At 36.9% G+C, this 23,314-nt stretch overlaps 2 protein-coding genes across 26 annotated transcripts in view; both read left to right on the top strand.

Annotated features, from left to right (window-relative positions):
• The window catches only part of DLG2 (discs large MAGUK scaffold protein 2), a 2,230,265-nt gene that overhangs the window by 1,728,764 nt on the left and 478,187 nt on the right, over positions 1-23,314 (top strand). The window lies entirely within an intron of this gene.
• The window catches only part of CCDC90B (coiled-coil domain containing 90B), a 695,243-nt gene continuing 674,055 nt past the window's right edge, over positions 2,127-23,314 (top strand). Inside the window, exon 1 of the mRNA XM_050755892.1 lies at positions 2,127-2,130. The gene's annotated coding sequence lies outside the window, so the exon portion shown is untranslated. The remainder of the gene's footprint in view (positions 2,131-23,314) is intronic.

Here is a 23,314-nt window from a genome sequence, read left to right as displayed (position 1 = left end):
GTAAAGAAGTCCAGTTTGGCTAGACAGAGATGAGGTAATGGGAGCAGGCAGAAAATTAGGTTAGATAAGGAAGCAGGAAGTAGAAGATGTAGGACTTCACAGGTAATGAGAAAGTGTAGGTCTAATTTTAAGTGCATTGAGAATTCATTGAAGAGTACTAATCAGGACAATTAAATGATCTGATTTATGGGGGTTTTTTTTTGTTAAAAAAAAAAGAAAAAAGAGAAAAAAGAAGTTCTGGCTGCTCTGTGGAGTAGAGAGACCACTGAAAAAAAGAGGGGAAAGGCACCTAGGACTGGAGTGAGGGGTAGCAATGGAAGAGAAATGGAACAGAGAAATCCGAGCTATATCTCAGAGCAAGGTTTAATAGCCCATGTTCACGTGAAGAGCAGACCTGGCTTAGCAAGACTGTTTTGACTACTGACCATTTTTGTAGTTTTTAATCACCCATGGAGTAGTCTTTCAGGAACAGCATAAGTATTTGCCACTGTTATTTGTTTCTTTTTGTTTTGTTTTTCTTATCTCTTATTGTTTAACTTTGTGGGTCAGAACTGGTTAGAAGCCAGACCACTGTTTGTCACATGTTTCTACTTACATGCCCTTAACGTAGAAAATAAACTTGTTCTCCTCAGACTCTGAGGTAGAACATGAAGATTTCTGCCCAAGCATAAAACACATAAAATCTTGTATCTTTCATCACAAAAGCTTGCAGAATATTATTTGCTTTAGAGTAAAAATATTCTTGTTACAAACTACATTGTTTTTCTTCCAAATCTTAAAATGAAATTGACACACCAGAAAGGTTTTCTGAAGGTATTTGTAATCCCTGGCAAATACCACAAACCCCAAGGTACATTTAAGTACCCAAGTTTGAGAAACACTGAGCTAAGTTACACAAATTTGCCAATTGTTAATTGTGTTTTATATAAACTGTCCCTTAATAATGACTCAAGGTTTATGGTACCCATTAGGAGTGAGCTCTCAAAGGATCAGACAACACCTCATCGGAGTACAGTACAAGCATGTTCTAGCTTCTCTTCTTTTTAGTTTACATTTAATGACTTAAAACCATTCCTGAATGAACTAGAAGTTTCTTCTTATACAGGAAAGAAATCTTTTCTTATATGCTTTTGATGCAGGATTTCTCTTGGCCCCTTCACTAGACTTGCAGCAGGGACACCCTGTCTGCTTGGCCCACCGTGCTCAGCCCCTTGTGGGAGAGGAGCATGTGAGTGAGTGTGGGATCCAGCTGGCTGCTCCAGGCACCGGCACAGGAGCAAGCTCCACGTGGGGCCCATGGCCAGACCAAGCATGTCTCCTAGAGGGGGGCGTGCTGGCATCCAGGTGAGGGTGCCCGTAACCATGAAACCCTAGAGGGGGTATCACAATACTCTTTTAGTTCTGCCATTTGCAGACAGCAGTATGTTAGCAGCTCAGCTGGCCCCTTGCCTCATGGCATGGGGCGGATGCCCTCCTCCGGTGATGGCAAAGGGCCAGTGTGACAGCCTTTCTGGGGACCTGCACTCAGTGGTCACAAGCTCTTGTCCAGCATCCGTAAAGAATGAGGTCACACAGATGACTAAATGATAGTGAAGGCGGAGAATTTTATTGAGTGATGAAAACGTCTCAGCAGGGAGGGGAGTTAGAGAGGGGACAGGAAGAGCAGGTCTTCTTCCCCGAAGTCAGGCTGTAGTCAGGGTTCTCTGGAGGAACAGAAATAATAGGATGGATGCATAAGAGGAGATGTATACATAAGGCGAGTGTATTAAGGAGTATTGACTCACATGATCACAAGGTGAGATACCACAATAGGCCATCTGCAAGCTGAGAGGCAAGGAAGCCAGTCCAAGTCCCAAAATCTCGAAAATAGGGAAGCCAACAGTGCAGCCTTCACTCTGTGGTCAAAGGTCCAAGAGTCCAAAGCTGAAGAACTTGGAGTCTGTTGTTTGAGGGTAGAAAGCACCCAGCACAGGAGAAAGATGTAGGCTGGAAGACTAAGCCTGTCTAATCTTTCCATGTTCCTCTGCCTGCTTTTATCTTACCTGCACTGGCAGCTGATGAGATGGTATCCACTCCAATGGAGGGAGGGTCTGCATCTCCCAGTTCACTAACTGTCGACTGAGTCTGGGGTCTTTATATGCATAGGATGAAGGCAGGACAGGCCATAGGTAGTTTTGGAAAAGGCAACATTTGATTGGTAAAAAGTCATTATTCAGAAAGAACCAATCGGGAGAGAGTGGGCGAACAGGAATAGAAGTTATCACTTTGGTCCGTGGGTTTCAAGCTGTTATTTTTGCTTGAAGGTGGGGTTTCACTGGTTACCCACCCCTATCTGCCTAGGCATTTGGCTGCCTCCTGTCACTATCACTTTTAGTCAAGTATGGTGGAAAACAGCTAGAGTACCCTAAGCAGGCAACTGACCCTGCTTTAGAATTATAGTAGAATAACTGAGTGATTAGGTATGTGGGTCCTGAAGTTACCCTGCTTAGTTTTGAATCACACCATTTCCTAGCTGTGTGACCTTCAGTCAGTTATGCAACTCCCCTTTGCGTCAGTTTTGTCATTTATAAAAAGGGTAAAATAATACTTTCTACCTCATAGGTTTGTTGTGACAATAAACTGAGTTAGTACATGTAACATGCTTGGGAAAAATAAGCACCTGAAAATTGTTAGCTGTTATTAATGCTATTGAAAAACAAGGATTTTAAGATGAACTATGATACAAATAAAACCCCTTTTTGTTAAATATCATCCAATTATTTATGGAACTGTAGCCAACAATATTACACAGCTGCTCAAACATGTAATCTACCTGTATAGATTTTTCAACTTATTTATCTTGCAGAGCACATTATAATATTTTATTACAGAGAGTCATATAGTCTGACTGCTTTATTGAGAATCTTAATTTTTATGACTACAATGAATATCTAATACCAGCTGCAATGAAAATCTAATACAGAATTCAGTGGGACCAAATATGGTATAAACTAGTCTATCAGTTTTCCTTCTGGCTAAAATATAATTTTTTGTTGGATAATTTGCTGATTTTGCCCTTTTAAAAAATTTATAGTGACTCTCAATATCTAACTCTAGGTAGCTTTTCCCTTAAAAAGTTCTGCAAAACATGATATCAGACTCCTTACAGACTTTACAAAGTTCATTATAAAACTTAACCAAATTAAAGATTCATGAGCAAATGTCTCTGAGATTCTGAGATTTTGTTTTGCTCTATGTTGCATTTCTGATTTCTCCAACATAGAGACGGGTACTATAATGTAGTTTTGAAGCAAAGTATAGAGATGAAAGAGAGAGTGAGACAAAACTAGTGAGACAGATAGACTATTATGTGGAAGCCTCAAGGAGAGTTTTCTCTTTATTAATGTAAATAAACAATAAAGAGAAAACTTTAACCACAAAACCACTTAAGTTTACTTACATAAACCATGAAGAATGATTCATAGAACTATCCTACTAGAAGTAGAAAGCAGAGAGAGTGGGTATGCTAATGGGGAATCTGACAAATCTTAATTCAAGGAGGACATCCAACTACATATTAGAAAACACGTTAAGCTGCTGTTTGCTTTCAAGGAAATAAATATTAGCAAAAATGCAACAGTAATGAGAAATTTAAATCTGTCTCCTATAGATATTTATCATTTCCTGTGTTATTCATGAGTTAGCCAGACATAAACACACAACACTATGCCCTATAATTTTATGTAAATGGTTATTGCATGTATATAGCTATTGTTGCTATACATGTAAAATTTGAATAGTTATTTAATCAATGCTGCATTACATTTTTAATGGAGTAAGTTCATCCTTGCTTTCATTCTTTAGTTCATTGATGCAAAAAAGGATTGATGATAGGCAGTGGAGAATTTTGGAGGGACTGCTGTAGAAACCATCAACCATCAGTTGGTCCGTATCCTCTTACAAGTTAACCACTATCATGAACACAATGTGCAGCTTATTTCTGGCCGTAATCTCTATGACATTGAAAGACGGTGTATACTGTGACTCAAGAAAGTAGACATGGTCTCTTCTTCTAGGAGTTTATTTTCATATTCATACATCCATAAGGAGACAATATAGGACAAGAAGATGCCTGATTCCTAATTGCCCACAGATGTATACTTCAGCAATTGTCCATGACAGCTTTGCAATGCCTGGGTGATTTCCTGCCATCTCATGTATCAGTGGTCCCCAACCTTTTTGGCACCAGGGACCACTTTCGTGGAAGACAGTTTTTCCATGGACAGGTGGCAGGGGCGAGATGGGTTTCCAAATGAAACTGTTTCACTGTTCCACCTCAGATCATCAGGCATTCAATTCTCATAAAGAGCATGCAACCCAAATCCTTCACATGTGCAGCTCACAATAGGGTTCACTCCTTTGAGAATCTAATGCCAGGGGCTGATCTGACAGAAGGGGAAGCTCAGGCAGTGAAGTTCACAGCTCACCTCCTGCTGCGTGGCCTGTTCCTAACAGGCCATAGACCTGACCGATAGTGGGGATTGAGGACTCCTGTCCTATATCATTAGCTGCTGTGGGTGAGGTTACTATGTTAATATTAGTAATTACCTGAACAAAATATAGGAAAATTGTGAGATACAATCATTGCATTCCAAAGACATTCGTACTATGCTATCAATTTGTAAATTTCATAAGTTTTGGGTTATGTCGTTCACTTTTTGCTTCTAGGTAATTGTATTAATATAGATAATGGGGCAAACTATAACTGCGTAAAAACACATCTTGAAAATACTGCTTTATATATTTTTCCAGATATTTTTTCCATCTTTATATCCATTTGCTTTTTATTACCTACTAATCTGCCTTATAGCCCTCCTTGATTTTTTCTTTCAATGTTTTATTTTTGTCTAATTTCCTTTTCTCTAACTGTAAAAATAATATATATTTGTAGAAAAACTGTAAAATAAAAATATAAAGAAAAACTACTAAAATTACTATTTTTCCTACTACAGAGAGAGAATCACTTGAAATATTTTCCTTTGAGTTTTTTCCTTGTCTGTATGTTTGTTTATATAATTTGGACCATACTATGTACAACGAGAGAGTTTTTGCTTTTATTTTTTGCTTTAATATTATATCTTGAGAATTTTCTAATGTTCTTAGTATTCAAAAACATGTTTAGTGGCTGTATAATAGCCTATCATATAACTGAACCATAATTTATATAATTACTTTCCTTTTAATGCACATTTATTTTTAGAATTTTCTTATTGTGCTTTTACAATCTTTCTGCCTTCATCTCTTGATTATATATTTATTTAATATAAATGCCGAATTGCTACTGCCTAATCAACATCTCACTTGGTTGTCTTATAAACATTGCATTGGATATTTAATATGTCCAAACACAAACTCTTGCTTTTTATCCCTAGCCTGCCCTTCCATTGTCATACTCTCTTTTTTTTTTTTTGAGACAAGGTCTCACTCTTTCCCCCATGCTGGAGTTCAGTGGCTTGATCTCAGTTCACTGCAGCCTCACCCTCCCGAGGCTCAAGCAATTCTTCCACCTCAGCCTCCTGAGTAGCTGGACAGCAGGCACATGCCACCACACTGGGGTAATTTTTGTATTTTTTGTAGAGACAGGGGTTCACCATGTTGGGAAGGCTGGTCTCCAACTCCTGAGCTCAACCGATCCCCCTACCTTGGCCTCCCAAAGTGCTGGGATTACAGGGGTGAGCTACCACACCCAGCCTGTCTTCCTCTTCTTAGCAAATGATCGTTCTATGGGAGCTATTGCTTGGGTCACAGACCTTGGGGTTTGCCTTCTCTTTTTTTCCCCCTTTCATTTTCTATATGCAGTCCATCAACAAATTCCGTAGGTTTTACCTTCAAAATACATCCACAATGTGCCACATGCCACTACCAGCACACTAGTCAATTCATATCATCTATCATTTGACTATTGTAATAGCCCCCTAAACAGCTTCCATTTCTGCCTCTGTTACTCATGCTGCACCATACATTACTCTTTTACATTCAGATCACATCATCTGGGTTGAAATCTAAAGCCCTTATTTATGAGACTATGATTTGACTCCAGCTGGCTGCTCTGACCTCCTCTCCTACCACTGCCTTCGTTGATACTCAGACTTCCTTGTTATTTGATCATAGTAGGCATACTTTGCTTCAGGAAGTTTGTGCTTGCCACTCCTTCTGCCTTGAATGTTTTTCCTTTCCATATCCACATGTCCACATGGTTTGCTTTTCTTTCTTCAGCTCTCTGGTCAAAAGCCATTTTATCAGAGAGGCCATCTGAGAAACAACAAATATTTGCCAGTGTTTGGTATCTTCAAAAAGACAGCAAAGTGGACACTGTGGAGGGGGCCAGGCAAGTAAAACCAAAATTATAATAGAGGTGAAACATGCTGTGTTGGAGAGCAGTACTGAAAGCTATGTGGAGCTAAGAAAAGGCATCTAATCCAGACTGATGAGTCAGAAACAGCTTCTTCCAGGGGGTGACTGAGACTGGAAAAGAACAATAGGAATTAGCCACTAGTATCTATGACTTTCTTGTGACAGCTTCAGTAGGGTCCAGGGTGTAAGGGGAGACAATATTGTAAAAGTCACATGCAAGGATACTTAAGCAGGAGTTCTATTTATTCTATGGCCCAAGCCATTTGCTTGTTTTTGTTTATTGAGACAGGGTTTTACTCTTGTTGCCCAGGCTGGAGTGCAATGGCACGATTTCAGCTCACTGCAACCTCATCTCCCACATTCAAGCGATTCTACTGCTTCAGCATCCCAAGTAGCTAGGATTACAGGCATGTGCCACCACGCCAAGCTAATTTTATATTTTTAGTAAAGGCAGGGTCTCACCATGTTGGTCAAGCTGATCTCAAACTCCTGACCTGAAGTGATCCACCCACCTCAGCCTCCCAAAGTCCTGGGATTACAGGCATAAGCCACTGCACCTGGCCATTTGCTTGTATTTTTTTACAAACAGTATTCAGAGCCAGAACATCCTCAGTTATGAGCAGATATTATTTAAATACTTCTTAGAATTCTTAAGAATTATGGTAATAGTAATAACTGATATTTGTGTAATACCTTTCAGTTTACAAAGTGCTTTTATATACATTGGTTAATTTGGCTAGTAATTCCAGGAGACAGCTATAATTACCCCCTTTTACACCTGAGGTAACTGATTTTGACTAATCCAAGGCTGACTCAGCTGGTAAGTGATGGAAGCTACAAGAGATTAAACATTATATAAAATGTACTGTCCACACAGAAAATAAGAGGTAAATAGATTAGGCTTAACATCTGGGAACTAGTCTCCAAATTATAATTTATAAAACTCATGATGATTAATCCCAGTTGTTTTTAAAGGTCCATTGTTGAAGGCCCTACCCATAATTTTGTGTAATTCATTTTTTTTTTCAATTCTGGTATTTCTACCAAGATATTTATTTCTTTAGAGGCAGGAAGGTAAGTGGAAGGAAGTAGCATGACTTTTGGAACTGGATAAGTCTAGGCACATATCAAGGGGGAAACGTGAAGGTATTAGTCAAAAGACACAAAGTTTCAGTTATGCAAGATGAGTAAATGCTACAAATCTAATATACAGCATGATGACTATGGTTAATAATACTACACTGTATTCTAGAAATTTGCTAAAGATTAATTAAAGGCTCTACCATTAAATGGCTTTATGACCTTGGACTATTTATCCCTTGGTTTCTTTACCTGTAATTAAGAGATAATAACTTAGTTGGCAGGATAGTGTTGAAGAATAGAGATAGCATATGAAAATCAAATAATTGGCATTTAAAGTATGTTAAATTGCTTCCTCCTTCCCCTTCCTCATAGGAGCAACAATGCTTATTTTTTATTATTGATAATCTAAAAAGACATTAATCTAAGAAAATGGGGGTAGGGAAGGGAAAAGATCATTAGATTTAATACCTATTTGTGTAGTTATCACATACAACCTGATTATTGAATCTTAAAGAGCTATGGGAAAGGAACACCATTTATTGAGATCTGCTTGGTGCTGGATACCTTTCATATATTATCACATTTAATCTACAATCTCAGTTAGTTTACTTGGTTTCTACAGTGCTTCTAAACCCATTAGAGAAAAAGAATGTTTCATACTCTCTTGTAAATTATTTCTCATCATCACTGGAGACCATGTGGACAACAATATTAGAAAAAATGTAAAAATTCATTTTGAATTAACGGTAATAATTGTTGTAATTTATTGAATTTCTACCATATGTATGCCAGTCTATGCTAAGTATATTTTCCATAAAATATCTCAATCTTTGAGATTGGTATTATTATTTTTACTTTATGCATGAGGAAGTGGAAGCAAGAAAGATTAGTGAAAAAGATAAATATTTGTCTAGCGTAACAATGTGTTAGACACTCTACGTATAAAAACTCATTAACCTTCCCATCATTCCATGAAGTAAATCCTATTTTTATTCCCATTTTACAGATGAAATCTAGGTACAGACTAGTTAAGTACTTGCCTGCATAGTTAGTAATGAGCAAAGCTGGTATCTAAAGATAGGCAATTGGCCTCCAAAATCCGTATCTTTATGCTATTAACATGCTGTTGGTATATAACAAGATCAAGAATCAGACCAACTCGAGTTTGGCTTTTTTTTTTCCCCCGGTACTACATAGGTAGCATTATTAACTTTAAGATTTCTAGAATTTTCTCTCTGCTTCAAGCTAGTCTTGGTTGTTCTTTTACTCAGAAAGGTAGAACTAAAGTTTTATGTGGTTGCCTCCTCCCAGAAACACAACCTGTTCCAGAAAGCAATCAAATTCCATGGAGTGCCAGGTGGGGAGTCAGTCCTTCATGCCTGTCATTCTGCCATTACATCAGACCCCATGTGGCTGCCTTAATGAGCATTTGCTGAAGGAACTTAGCTGTGGTTGTGAGGGTGTCTCCCTGCATGTAAACATTTAAATATCCACCCCCATCCTAGGTTTTCTTTAAAGAAGTTAGATTGACCTTGAAGGAGAACAACGTGAGTCCTTTCTCATGTATACTGCTTCCAAATGGGAATGTTATCAACTGATCCATTGGAGCCTGAGATTTTATTTTTTGTTTTGCTTTAATCTTTTTCTAAAGTCTCATTTACTACCTTAAGATAGGAGATGAAGGCAAAATGAAATAGCTGAAATAAATGTGATAGTCAAAGATTTCAAAGCCACTTTTGTGAAGCCTCGCTCTGAATTTATAATAGTATTAGTAAACGGTCATAGCTACTTTCCTGTAGCGCAGATACTTTCCTGTTTCTCATTTTAATTCCTATGACTTTATACAAAATGGACAGAGAGATGCCGTTACATCTGTTTTACAGATTTGGAACCTGAGATGATAGATTCCATGATTTCCCCTTTGACAATTAGAAAGTAAGTGACAAACTCAGAAGCCAGAAGCCAGAAAGAGGGTACCATCTTGCTTAAGAGAACAGATGTTAGACTCAAAAGGCTCTGGGCTCACCATTTACTAGCTATTTGATTTTGGATGAGTTATGTAACTTCTTTGTGCCTCAGTTTCCCCATCCATGCCTATGCCATGGGTTATGATCAAGATTAAATAAATTAATCCATGTAAAACACTTCAAACAGAGCCTGGCACAAAACGTGCTACATTCAGAGTGGCCATTAATATTATTAACATTGACTTTTAGTCCAGGAAACCACAGTGATTATAGGACCAGCTGCCACTGTGATGATAGTTGAAGTAGCTGGGAGTGGTAGAGTGAGGTTAAGAAGTGAATGCAGGGGAAACACTCTTCCAGCTAGCCTAATAAAACATACATTTACACTACACTTATACCTGTATTAACAATAGATTTTGTGACGTTATTCAATGATGTTTTCTCTATATTTCAATACCATTTAAAAACATATATTGATGTTAATTAAGAAGAATCTGTCAAAAACCAGGCCTAATTATAAAAGTCATGCAAAAAGAAAGTCTATGTGTTAAAGAAACTGATTATTCATTACAAAACTTAAAAAAATTCTAGAATGTTGAGTAATCACAAATATTTGCATTCCCCAAATACTCAGATTTCCTATTCAGGCATCATAAACTTTAAAAAGTAAATGCAGTGGTTATTTTTGCATACCATCATTATTTGAGCACAGAAATTAAATATATGCATAGCAACATCTATCGTGATGTTTTCCAGTTCCTAGGAGTGGCGTTAATTCCATGGCTTCACTGCATAATATTAGCTTGGATGGTATACTGTCGAAGTTTCATACAGAGTATACATCTAAATCATTCAATGAGATAATTATATGCAAAACTTTCACTTTGAGAGTGAACGATTTATATAGTTGTTGAGAGTAGCTCTAATAAGGTTATACGGAATTTAAATTTGTGAGTACTAAGGAAAGCTATGTAGGAGTTGCAATTGAGTGTGGCATTCATAGTGAGAATGTGGTCTGCCTGACTAAAGCAAGGTAGGGCCAACCCCAGAACTATTGTTTTCTGCAGCTTAGAGAGAAATATTTGTTTAAGTTCTGCTTACAAAAATTTTTAAACAATTATGTGTGTGTACATATGTGTGTATTCACCAGTGAAATAATGAAATGTGCTATTTTTTTATCTTCCCTTGAAAAAAGAACTTAATATTTACATTCTACAAATACTAACATTTATCCACGGAATATAATCAAGTCAAACTAAGAGCAATAATTTGTATTCTGTAGTACTGAAAGAGTTAATGTCATTCAAAACTGTGACTATTTCAGACTTTTTTTCAAAAAGAACAGGTCTAATTGTAGTTCTCAACTCTGATAGCCCATTAGTCACCTGTGAAATCTCTTTAAAAAACAAAGTCCTCAGCCCCATGCCAGATCTACCAAATCTGGATGTCCAGGGTGGAAGTGGGACTTGAATATCAAAAACAGAACTAAAATATCCACAGGTGATTCTGATGCACAGGTAGATTTGGGAATCACTGGCTTAAATTCATTGTGTCTTTGACCTCAGAAAATTGTTTACCAGAAGTTGGCTGGGCATGGTGGCTTGAGCCTGTAATCCCAACACTTTGGGAGTCCAAGGCGGGTAGATCACCTGAGGTCTGGAGTTCAAGACCAGCCTGGCCAACGTGGTGAAGCACATCTCTACTAAAAATGCAGAAATTAGCCAGCAGTGTTGGTGGGTACATTTAATCCCAGCCACTTGGGAGGCTGAGGCAGGAGAATCGCCAGAACCTGGGAGTCAGAGGTTGCGATGAGCCTTAATTGCACCATTGTACACCAGCCTGGGTGACAGAGAAGAGGAGAGGAGAGGAGAGGAGAGGGAAAATCATATTACCAGAAGTAAAAGCAAAATGTAGCACATTAGAAAACACACACACACACACACACACACACACACAGAGAAGCGTTTCTCTCATAGGGTAAATTTTCATTAAAATAGCAGATGACCCTAAACCACTGAGACTACTAGTGACAATGTTCAAAGAAAATCATTGATCCTGAGCAAGAGTTACCAAACCAGAATTTATATGGCAGTGTTTAGATTTTATAACTAAACGTATCAGCTATTTAAAAACACCTGTAGCAGGTATGCACTTTACTCTATAAATACATCTTGATAGAGCATTATTTTATTTCCTTTAAATCCAAATATATAATAATAGGCTCTATCTTGCCTGCCTTTTCTCTCAGACTCACCCTGAGCATCAACCCTTTAGGAGCTCAGATTTTTGAGGAATGAAAACCTGGAAGAGAGAAGTTTTTGGGAAAATTATGCTTTTCTTCCTGTATTACAGATCTCTAGTGGGGCAAGGGAATATAAAGGTCTGGTTATATGCTTCAGACTTGGGAAGGAAAAACAGGAAGCTCAAAACACACATTAATATTTCAATTATCCTATTCCCTCCCATTTATTTGTGTATTGATTTATTATTTATCTATTTATTATTTATTTATTTATTTATTTATTTTGAGTCAGAGTCTCGCTGTTGCCCAGACTGTAGCACAATAATGAAATCTTGGGTCACTGCAACCTCTGCCTCCCGAGTTCAAGCTATTCTTGAGCCTCAGCCTCCCGAGTGGCTGGGATTATAGGCACATGCCACCATGTGCCACCATTATGCAAAAGCTATATGTAATATCCACTGTGAAAGTTTATTGTTGTAAAGATTAAAGGTGATGGTATAAGTAACCATATAGTGACTGAGAAATGTGGGTACCCTCCATTCTTGCAATAATCTAGTATTCAACCACTTCCCCCGTCTACTTCACCAACTAAAAATCCAATTCCAGATTTTAGGCAAATCATATAGATTTTGTAAAATATTTCTTAAGGAGACAAAAGGGAAGATTATGAGGTGACTTTGCTCCAAATTCTATGTTCTGTATACCTCCCTGCTGCACGGAAGTATTCTGAGCTGACCTCAAGATTCTGTGGAGCCCATTGGCTCTTTGATATTTTGACCACTACTTTTCACTGTGCCTGGTTTTTATTACAACTCTCTAGCAGTTTTGTTGCCTGGTATCTATCTAAGCTGTGATTAGAATGTATTGTCCTAAAATTTCTCTCATCTGTTGAATCTATTCCGGATTGGTTAGATATAATAGGCAGAAGGTTTGGCTCTATTGCTAGTCTTTTTAAAAAATCTCTCCATCTAGTTCTGTTATTCCCTGTGTCCTCATTCCAGTAGTTCACTTAACAGCACCTCTGACTTCCGTTGGCTGTACTGGGCCAGTCAGGATTGGTAATAAAGCACAGTTTTCTCTGGATCCTCATGACAGGCAATTAATGTTGTCTTTGTTGAGCTTCATGACTAGTCACCTGTCCCTCAGTTTAATTCGTGATCTTACTCAACCTGCTTGAAAGACTTTGGCCAACAGTGTACAAGAAAACAGCTCTTATTTATTTATTTACTCTTCAAAAGGTTTTGGTGGAACGGGCAGTGTTTGGTTATATGAATACGTTACTTAGTGGTGATTTCCGAGACTTTAAAAGAGCATAAACAGGAAAGCCATACATATGGTTGCCTTAAGAACGTGTTGTGTCAGTGAGGAAAGAGGGTCTATTTCCCTCCCGTAATGTTTAGTCATTTTTAGCTTTACTTTGTCAAATACAGACACACAGCTCCAAGATGAAGTAATGGTTAAGGGAAGAATTTATGTCTAGAGCAGATTTTTATCTTCCATATCACCTAGATTAGTATCTGGTACATAAATATAGTTGTTTCCTGTGTGTGTACCATATGGCAGGTGATTTGTGAAGGCTTTGCATATATTATCTCATTTAATCCTGTAGCAGTCCTATAAGGTAGGTCTTAAAAAACCATTTCCAGATAAGGCAACCAAGATTCAGGCAATAGAGGTACTTCCCTGTAGTCACACAGATAGGTGGAAGAACAGTATTTGAACCCAGATCTTCTAGCCCAAATCTTGTGCTCTTTCCACCGTGTTCACAGCCTCCCAATGTGTTTTCTAAGGGCAGTAAATATGTTGAGTGAATAGATGCACCAGTAAAAAAAGACTACACTTGCTGTAAATTTGCTTTAATTTTGTGTCATCTTTTCCATAAAATGGCTTTAGCGAGCACATAATTTCCCCAAAGTAGACTAAACTTTAAGCAGAATCTTGTTAGTAACAGCATATATTTGCATAACTGAAGACATTTGAGATTGACAAATTTAAATAGCAAATATGGTGATACTAGTTAAGCTAACTTGTTAGTCATAACCAATTATTTATAATGAGCTTTCACTACTCTCCTAATACCATGTTAGTTAGTACCTAGGCACTACATAGAAATAAAAGTTGCTCATTAATAAGGAAACAGTACTAATTTGAAAAAATATGTATTTTCTGTTTCTGTGGATCTTCGGGGCTGAATTGAAAAGTACCCAATAAAAATCCCTAACAGTCCTCCCCTGGAGTTAAGAGAAAAAATAGTTTTTCCCCCAGCTTTTTTGAGTTATAATTGACAAATTTGTATATATTTAAGGTGTACAACTTGATGTTTTGTTGGGTATACATTGTGTATTTGTGCGTTTTCATGCTGCTGGTAAAGTTATACCTAGGCCTGGGCAATTTACAAAAGAAAGAGGTTTAATGGACTTACAGTTCCACATGGCTGGGGAAGCCTCACAATCATGGCAGAAGGCAAAGAGAGAGAACTTGTGCAGGGAAACTCCCCCTTATAAAACTTTCAGATCTCATGAGACTTATTCACCATCATGAGAACAGCATGGAAAAGACCTGCCCCCATGATTCAGTTACCCCTCACAGGGTCCCTCCCGCAACACGTGGGAATTTAAGATGGGATTTGGTTGGGGACAGAGACAAACCATATCACATTGTGAAATGATTACCACTATCAAGCTAATTAACATATTCATTACCTCACATAGTTACCTTTTTTGTGTATGTAGTGATAACATTCAAGATCTACCCCCTTACAGGGTACAAAAAATATTTTTAAAAAATAAATTTAAAATACAAAAAAATATATTTAAGGAAATCAAAAGTACCCATAATCCCGCCATTCAGATAAAGCACTATTAACATGTTGGTAACTTTTCCATATTAACCTACAGATGTACAGATATGCCTCTTACAAAATTGGCACCAAACTATATATACAGATTTATAACTATTGCTCAGCTTATATCATGAATAATTCTTAATGTCATTTAAAAGTCATTTAGAAAACATGAAATAGTGGGAGAAAATAAAAATTTTATGTAGACATATTATTGATAAATGATATGAACAAATTCCCTGGCATATGCTTCTAGATTCTTTAATCTCATTCTCTACTAAATAAAATTAGGATCATACTTAATATTTTTTATTATTCACAAAAACTGAATCAAACTGTTTATATATTATTTTAACCAGCTTTTTTCACTTAATAATATGTTGTGTCTATCTTTATATGTCATCAAATTTACTTACATAGGAATGTTTTTAATGCCCACATTAAAACTATATTCAACACTAATGAACATAGGTTTTCCAGTGGTTTGCTTCTCCAAATGCTGTGACAATGACAATTCTGTGAACACCTATTGTACTGAGTTTTGTAGAACAGATTTCTGGAAGTAAGATTTCTGAACTGTAGGTTCAGCAGTTTATACTACCACCACCAGTGTGTGAAGAGTGTTTTTGCAGCCATTAAAAAAAAGATAGCCAGTGCCATGTGTACTGACACAGAAAAATGTCTAATAGCCAATGTGAAATTTTAAAATAAAAGCAGTGGCATAATATGTATAATATGACCAACTTTTATTTTGAAATTATATATCTGCATGCTTATGTGTAGATTTGAGTATAGATGTGAATATGGGGATAGATATAAATAGAGACATCTTATTGAGCACTGAAAATACAAAATTAAGCACATATGTTGTTTTAAAAGCACATAGCAGACGGCGTGGTGGCTCACACCTGTAATCCCAACACTTTGGGAGGCTGAGGAGGGCAGATCACCTGAGGTCAAGAGTTCGAGATGAGACTGGCCAACATGGTGAAATTGTGTCTCTACTAAAAATACAAAAATTAGCCAGGCATGGTGGTATGTGCCTATAATCTCAGTTTCTTGAGAGGCTGAGGTGGGAGAATCGCTTGAACCCAGGAGGCGGAGGTTGCAGTGAGCTGAGATTGCGACCCTGCACTCCAGCCTAGGTGACAGAGCAAGAATATGTCTCAAAATATAATAATAATTAATTAAATAAATTTTAAAAATACATAAAAGAACATAGGAAACTAAAGAGGAAGTCAGAGTAAACAAGTAAATTTTATTACAGAATAAATGTATATGCTGGAAGGCAGGTTACTAGCAATGTAGGGAAACTTGCAAGGTGATGGGGCTGGCAGGTTGCCAAGTAAGGATGCCCAGTTAAATGTGAATTTGAACAATAATCAACAATGAATAGGTTTCAGTATAAATGTGCCTTATGCAATAGTCATGTATTTATACTAAAAAAGTTTTGTTATGTTTCCAAAATAGAAATGTAACTGGACATCCTATATTTTTATTAGCTAAATCTTGCAACCCTAGACATGGCCAGAAATATGGTTTTGTCATCATAAGAGGAAATCATCTGTCATGAATGAATTCACATCCACAGACATGACAAGAGAGAGATGTATAAACCATATGGCCTACAGCTGGATTTCCTATTTAAATACCTATAGTAGTCAAAACATTTACTGATTTTCTTCGAGACACTGTGCTATTCATGCATCATTTCACCTAATACTCATAAGGCCCTAAGAGACAAGCACTATTCCTGGGTGTTAGGGGAGGAAACTGAGGCATAGAGGTAAACAACCTGCCCAAGATCACATGACTTAAAGGAATGGGGCCGGACTTGAATCTAGATAGTCAGACTCACGGTTTGTTTTATCTGTTCTATTCTCTATTGCCTTTAAAATAGGAACTATAATTGCTAATATGACCAAGAAAGATATTCAGATCACTGAGGGCAAGTATATGCTAGAGAAAGAGTTTAAAACAATGACAACAAAACATTTAGTGGTTTGAACCCAGACAATCTGGGTTCAAAGCCAAGCCCTACCACTCACAAGTCAGGTATGTGAGGAGGGGCAAGTTAATGTCAACCTTTGCAGATAATAGTATTACATATATCTTAGGTTTCATGGGAGGATTACATGACATCGAACATATGTAGCATATGTAGCACAGGGCCAGCCTCATAGTAAGTTCCCAAGATATATATGAGTTGTTATTATTATTTAAAATATATCAAAGTACAAAACCAAGTGGCAATCATGAAGAAATACTGTATGGGAGTTAAGAAGAGAGAAAAATCTATAATGAGGTGTACTCAGAAGACTTTATGGAGAAAGTAGGAGTTAGACTCTGATGGAAACCAGGGACTTTCTAATGTTTAGGGTTGGAAGAAAGTACCAATATATGTAAATTTTAATAGGATGTGAACCATCAACTCAAGGGGATTTATGACCTCAGTCTTTGTCTTGGTCTGAAATCCCAATAAAAGTGCTTCTTAGCAAAGAGCCTTCTCTAAAGAGAGCAAGGCAGTACTACAACAATCTCTTGTTCTTATGCATGTCTTATCCTTCCCTCATGGCCACCAAACAATCTTCATAACCTGTTTACAGTAACAGGCACAGAAGACTAAATGGAAACAGCCGCATGAAACAGAGGAAAATGTACCTCTTCCAAGAAATGTGAAAGAAACCCATTTAAGTGATTTGGTTACAGCCACGTTATCCTTCCTGTTCATAAGTAGAGAATTATATCTGAACATTATTTTGCCTTCTAGGGAGCTGCTGTTATATTCAATCTTAGCATCCATTCAGTCAAAGGTATAAGAGTTTTCCCCCTATAGACTTTGTCTTAGTAATGTAAAATTGGCCTACAAAAGTATATAGATGAATAAATATTTTGAATTCTACTTCAGAAAATGTGATTTTGCTAAATATATTCAGAAATTCTTGTGGGGGTATGAATTTTAAAACTCAAAGCTTTATCAGATTTGGCAACTTTAGGTATTACCAATGTCAATCATCCTCGAGCCTCTGAGGAAAGAAAAGAATTATTTTAGAGGTGGAGTATTTATTCTGTAATATTATATTTTAACAGCGTGATAAAAAGAAAGAAATTGTAGGTGATATTAAGCTTCAAACCTTCTCTTTGGGGGCCTTTGCAATGTTCCTCACACTTTCCTTTGTCTTTTGTTATTTCCAAATTTTTCTCAAAAAGGAATGGCCTTGCTTTTTTTCTCTACATTGTTGTTTCATAGTACTGGCTAAGAATATGAAGATGTGGGGAGTATACTCAACAGACCAAACCTGAAAATACCAATGGGATACACAGCTTGAACAATTGTGCCCTGCCCACAGGTCTGCTGAAAAAGCAAACCAAACTCATAAAGACCAGGTCACTCATCCGCTAGCGAGAGCTGAATAGACAGGGAGTGTGCTTGGCTCAAAGGATGCCAATCCAGAGGCTAACCAATAACCAATAAGGTGGTTTGCTCAAAAAGGTGTACTAAGTCCAGCAAATACTCTGTTAGGAATGTTTAATTGAAAAGCAGTCCAATCAAGGCAATGATCAGTGAAAGGGGAAGCTAGTGATTTATGGTATAAAGGAGGCCCGATGGTCCATTTTGAGTCTAGTGCCAGCTGATGTCATTACAGAATAGAAATTGAGGGAAAGACGAAGCTATCAAGTATAAAGTATCTCATTTATAAATTAGAGTTAAAGTGGTGATTTGAGACACAAGGAACAAGTAGCACAAAAGAAGCAGCGTATCTTGAAGGGAAAGTTGTAAAGATCCAGCTCCTTAGATCTCACTCTTACATATTTCTCACGCAGCTTTTTCTGGGTTTCCATGGACATGTGTCCTGTTACCTAAAGTAATTTAAATAAGTCTCTGTTCCTGCAATCAGATTTCCTTACAATCAAAATATTTGTTCAATAAACAAAGAGATCATTTTTTAAATTGTTTTACTATATACCTTGTACCTCTCTCTGGTACTAGGTATATAGTACCTACCACAAAGTAGGTTTTTGGTAAATATTTGTGGAATGAATGAATGAATGAATGAATGAACAAATGAATAGCCAATGATTGCACTCTTTTAATTCCATCTAGTAGGAGGAACACTATCTTCCATAACTTCTTATCAACTATGGATGTTAAAACTGTACTCAAGACCTGCCTAACTTTTCAATTTTGTCATCTACTCAAACCTTTAAAAAAACTCCCTAAATGGGACATGTTTGCAGATTCCTCTTTAAATCTGCATGTGCTGTTACCACTTTCCAGAAAGCCTTCTTTCACTCCTTTCACTCTCTTTCACCCTTTTCACTCTCTTTCACTCTTTCACCCTCTTTCAAACCTGCACTAGAATTCCTACTCCCCAGTGTTTACTTTCCTGTATTCTTAGCTCAGTCTCTCTCTGAAATGGTAAGAGAATTAGGTGCTTTCACTTCCTGCTGTCCCCACATCCACATATACAATTTTGTATTCCACTTTATTCAACATTATAAAATAAAGCATTTTCCTGTCTCATTAAAATGTTTTATGAATATTAACTTTAATGGTTAAACAATAAACCATCATGTGAATATATCTTATACTCCATACCCTTCTGTTGCTGAACATTTTGATTGTTTTGTTTTATTCTGTTTTGCTCTTATAACAAAACACAATGACTCTCCTCTCTAGAAACCTTTGGACATATTTTTTATTTTCTTCTTCAGATAGCACACTAGAGTAGAATTGCTGAACCAAAAGACAGGATTACTTCTAAAACTCCTAAAATATATTGCCAAATTGCTTTCTTAAAATGTTTTAAGGAGGTTTTGCACTCCATAGCATCAGCAATATAGTGTCTATTTCAACATACCACAACTAAATTGTGATTTGTCAATTTCAAGATCCTTTATTTTTTAAATAGGTAAAGGGGATGTATCATTTAATTTGTGTTATTTTTATTCCTAGTGTGGTTAAATATTTATATGTGTGCTTGTATTTGTCATTTGTATTTTCTCTTGTGATCGGATACTAATTGTCTTTGTTTTCTACTAAAATGTTATTGTATTTCTTATTGAGTTGTAGGAGCATCTTTAAAATATTGATAAACATAATTGAGCAAATGTTTTCCCCAGATTATTGCTTATTTATGAGTTTTTGCTTCAGTGGTTTCAAATTTTTATGTAGTCAAGTCTCTCATCTTTTATGTGATTTCTTCAATTTATTTCATGCTTAATTTTTTCTCCATGAACATTCTTAGTTAACTATCAACCTGACTTTTTGTAGATCTATATTTATACTATGAGATCAATTAAAAAATTTTTTTAAATCAATACAAAGTCTTTAAAAGCAGGCTTACAAAAGTGTAAGAGTTTAAACACTAGTATAGGACATATTGAACCTTCCTCAAATAATTTAAATCCATGTCTCAAAGGCCTTGGTCTGGCCATAATATTGACCCTGTCACTCTTAGCCAATATTTGTTTAAAAAACTTTCAGAAAGCCACAAAAATACTACTATAACTGGACACCCTCACCCAATACCAAAAACAGAGATCACTCTCCCTTTTGTTACAATCACCATTGTCAAGGTCATTAATGTTCAACTTCTTATTCCAATGAAACACTCCATAACCCATTTACAACCCACTGCCATGAGAGAGCCCAATTTTGTTGAAACCCAAGCATTTTTTAAGGAAATAAGGCATCTGAATATTCAAAACAACTTTAAATGATGCAGCTCTTACTCTGCCCTTTCTCTCCTCAATCTTCCAATAAACTCCTCAATAAACACAGTAAAATATAACTGAAAGTGATGTTTACATAGAAAAAATAGTGAGCCAATCCTAATTTCTACTTTTAAACATAAGTATTTGCAGACTGTGGTACCTAAACTATTATTAATAACAAATTACTTATGACCCAACAATCTGATGTGACAGCACAGCTGTGAACCATACAGGAAAGCAAACTGTTATAAAGATCCAGGTACAAATCGTGCGTTAGAGTTCGGGCTGCTGTATTGTTAGGGGCAGTGAAAATAATTGAGAAGTTCAGAGAAAGTGATCATCAACCTCCAGGGCTATTAAAGGGATCAATTACCTTTTAAATATACAGAGCAAAAGTGAGTCTTTAGAAGGCGCCTATGCAGTACCTTTTGTGAGACTGAAAGCTATCGATTGTTACTTCCTTTGTTCAACCCTCTTGTAGAGAATTCACATTACCTGAAAGTGCTATCGTGTGAACTGACTGATTCTAAGTGAGTGGGTGACGAATATTATTTGTATGAATTCTCACAAACGGGAGCAACATTTTCTGAGGTCGTGCATCCTTGTGAGCTCAAGTGTCTAAGAGTGATAATCAAGATAATAATAATGGCTCCCTTTTGGTGAGCTCTGAGTGAGTGCCATGGACTGAGCTAAGTGCTTTATGCACATTCTTCCTATTTCTCACAGTCATCCTTAGGCTGATATTACTATTCCCACTTTCCAGATGAGGATGTTAAGAAATAGCAGAAGGTCATGCAAGGTAGAATTTGGAAGAGCCAGATCTAAACCTAGTTCGATTTGCTTGTACTTAACATGGTGCTCATAATAATTTAGATCTGTGCCTAATTTTGCAATTTATAATTTTTCTGGTATACAGAAAAAACTTTTTAAATATTATTTTAGGTCTATAAATGAGAAAGCTAAGATTTGAAAGACTTAAGTAAGTGTGGTGCAAATCGGCATCTACTCCAGCTTCCCTAGTGGAAATTCTTGAGTGCTCAATTCAATGGTGCTTGGAATTAGGGGGGCGAATAGGTTCTTACAAATCACCTAGATCAATCCCTCCCGTAGATGTCTCTATGTCATATTTTAAGGCCCATATAACATCTTAATCAAGTGACTAATACTTTTCTGCTTAAAGTTCAGTATAAGAGAAGTCAGCCTCTTTCTTAATCATTTTTATAATGTCATTTCACATGTTGAGCCACATAGTTCACAACCTGATACTAATTCTCTTTTATCCCCTAATTACTTTTAGGGCTTCCCAAAATCCCACCCTTCAGAGTTATTAGCCCAGCCCTGGAATTCAATCCTCTTATACTTTTCCAAATCGTTGGCCCAATAAACAGTGTATTATTTGTAAAGAGGAGCATGAGGCACCCTTTTAAAGTTACAATCCTTTTTCCTCCAATTATGTCTGGCAATATATTAGATACTTAGGCATCTGAGCCCTTGACATCCCAGCTGCTATAATTAATGCAGTTTGGTTCTATATTCTGCAAATACAGGGCATGCGGTTGGATGCCCCCCTCCCATTAGGGCAACCAAAGAAGACAATAGCAGTATAACCTTTGGAGAATCTGAAAGGTCTGCAGATTTAGCCATATTAGTCTATATGATGAAGAAATGTATGCTCAAAATCATATACATATATGACCCAAATCCATCTTTTTGTAATTTTAGATGCCCCCTTTTAGTTCTGGCTCAGGAAAAGAGAATAAAAGGTACTGATCACTTTCGTTTTTCACAGTTCCTTTCACTTTCTATGACAGTGCTTCAGTAATACATTCTTGCATTCAGGAAAGTAATGAGGAAACAAAGACACAGGAGATTTGGTCCTGATCCTCCAGGATCTAATATTCTAGAGAAGGAGAGAGCATTGTGAATGAATAAAGATAGTACAATGAGGTGAGGTCCCTGCCTAAGACAGCCTGAAGGCTTTGAGAGCCCTTTGGTAAGGAGTTAGAAAACTCAATAAAGTGTAAATCACTCTCATTGTTATCTCTAAGAGAAGAGAGTCATATTCCTTTGACCTTATCGCTTCAGGTGCTACACAGATGAAGACTATTTACAATCACAGTCATTATTATCACTGTCTTAAACATTTATTATCTCTGATACAGGGCCGGGACTATAGTGAGGTGAGCGAGGTACTCATATTGGGTGCAAAATTTAAGGGAACACCAAGAAACAGCAATTAAGACAAAAATACTTTAATGAAATATTTTAGAAAATAAAATTAATGCAAAAGAATTTATAATGAACAAAATATCAAACTTTTAAAGATAGAATCAGTCTGGTATTAGTCTCAGGTACTATGAAATTACAGAGGCCCAAGATTTTGTCTGTTGGCTTTGGAAGGTATAGTCTAGTTGAGGTGATGTGAAAGAGATGTGAAAATAAACAAGGTGCCTGTTTTATTTTCACTGTACTGATTGCAAACATGAGATCAGATCTCACTTCCAATAAGGAGATGTGGTGGGAGATTGGTAGTTGATTGACAACTAATGTCATATGGGAATCATCAAAGAAATTCAATAGCATGAGCTCTCATAACCCAGTTGAAAGAATGAACCCAGACAGTTATTCTAGACTCAAGGTACCTCTAGACATTTTTAGCAACAAAATTTGATAGAGCTTCACTCCAGTGCTCTATAATTAGTGGACACAGCTACAGCTACCTTCTCCATTTTTGCATCCTTTCCTTATTCTGTTAACTGATAATTTCATCTCCTTTATTCACATTATTCACCTTCCATAGGAGAATCCAAATGGCCTAGGCCTTTTCCTTTTTTCTTTCTTTTTTTTCTTTTTGAGTCCCACCATACAGATCATGGTTGCAAGGTGAGGGGCCCAATCCTTATCCAATGGTCTAAACTGCTTTGGTTAGGGAGGATACTGAATTTGGTAGTGGCAAGTTGTCCAAATGGGAAGGAACAGTTATAGGCAAGGTAGTTTTCCTAAGAATAAGGTATAGATGAAGCACTTCCCTCCAACATACACCAGTATTGTGGATTAGCAATTTAAAAT

Source organism: Macaca thibetana, chromosome 14 (assembly GCF_024542745.1).
Source record: "Macaca thibetana thibetana isolate TM-01 chromosome 14, ASM2454274v1, whole genome shotgun sequence".
Taxonomy (NCBI): domain Eukaryota; kingdom Metazoa; phylum Chordata; class Mammalia; order Primates; family Cercopithecidae; genus Macaca; species Macaca thibetana.
Note: the sequence above shows the minus strand (reverse complement) of the source record. Positions and strands in the feature narration are given on the sequence as shown.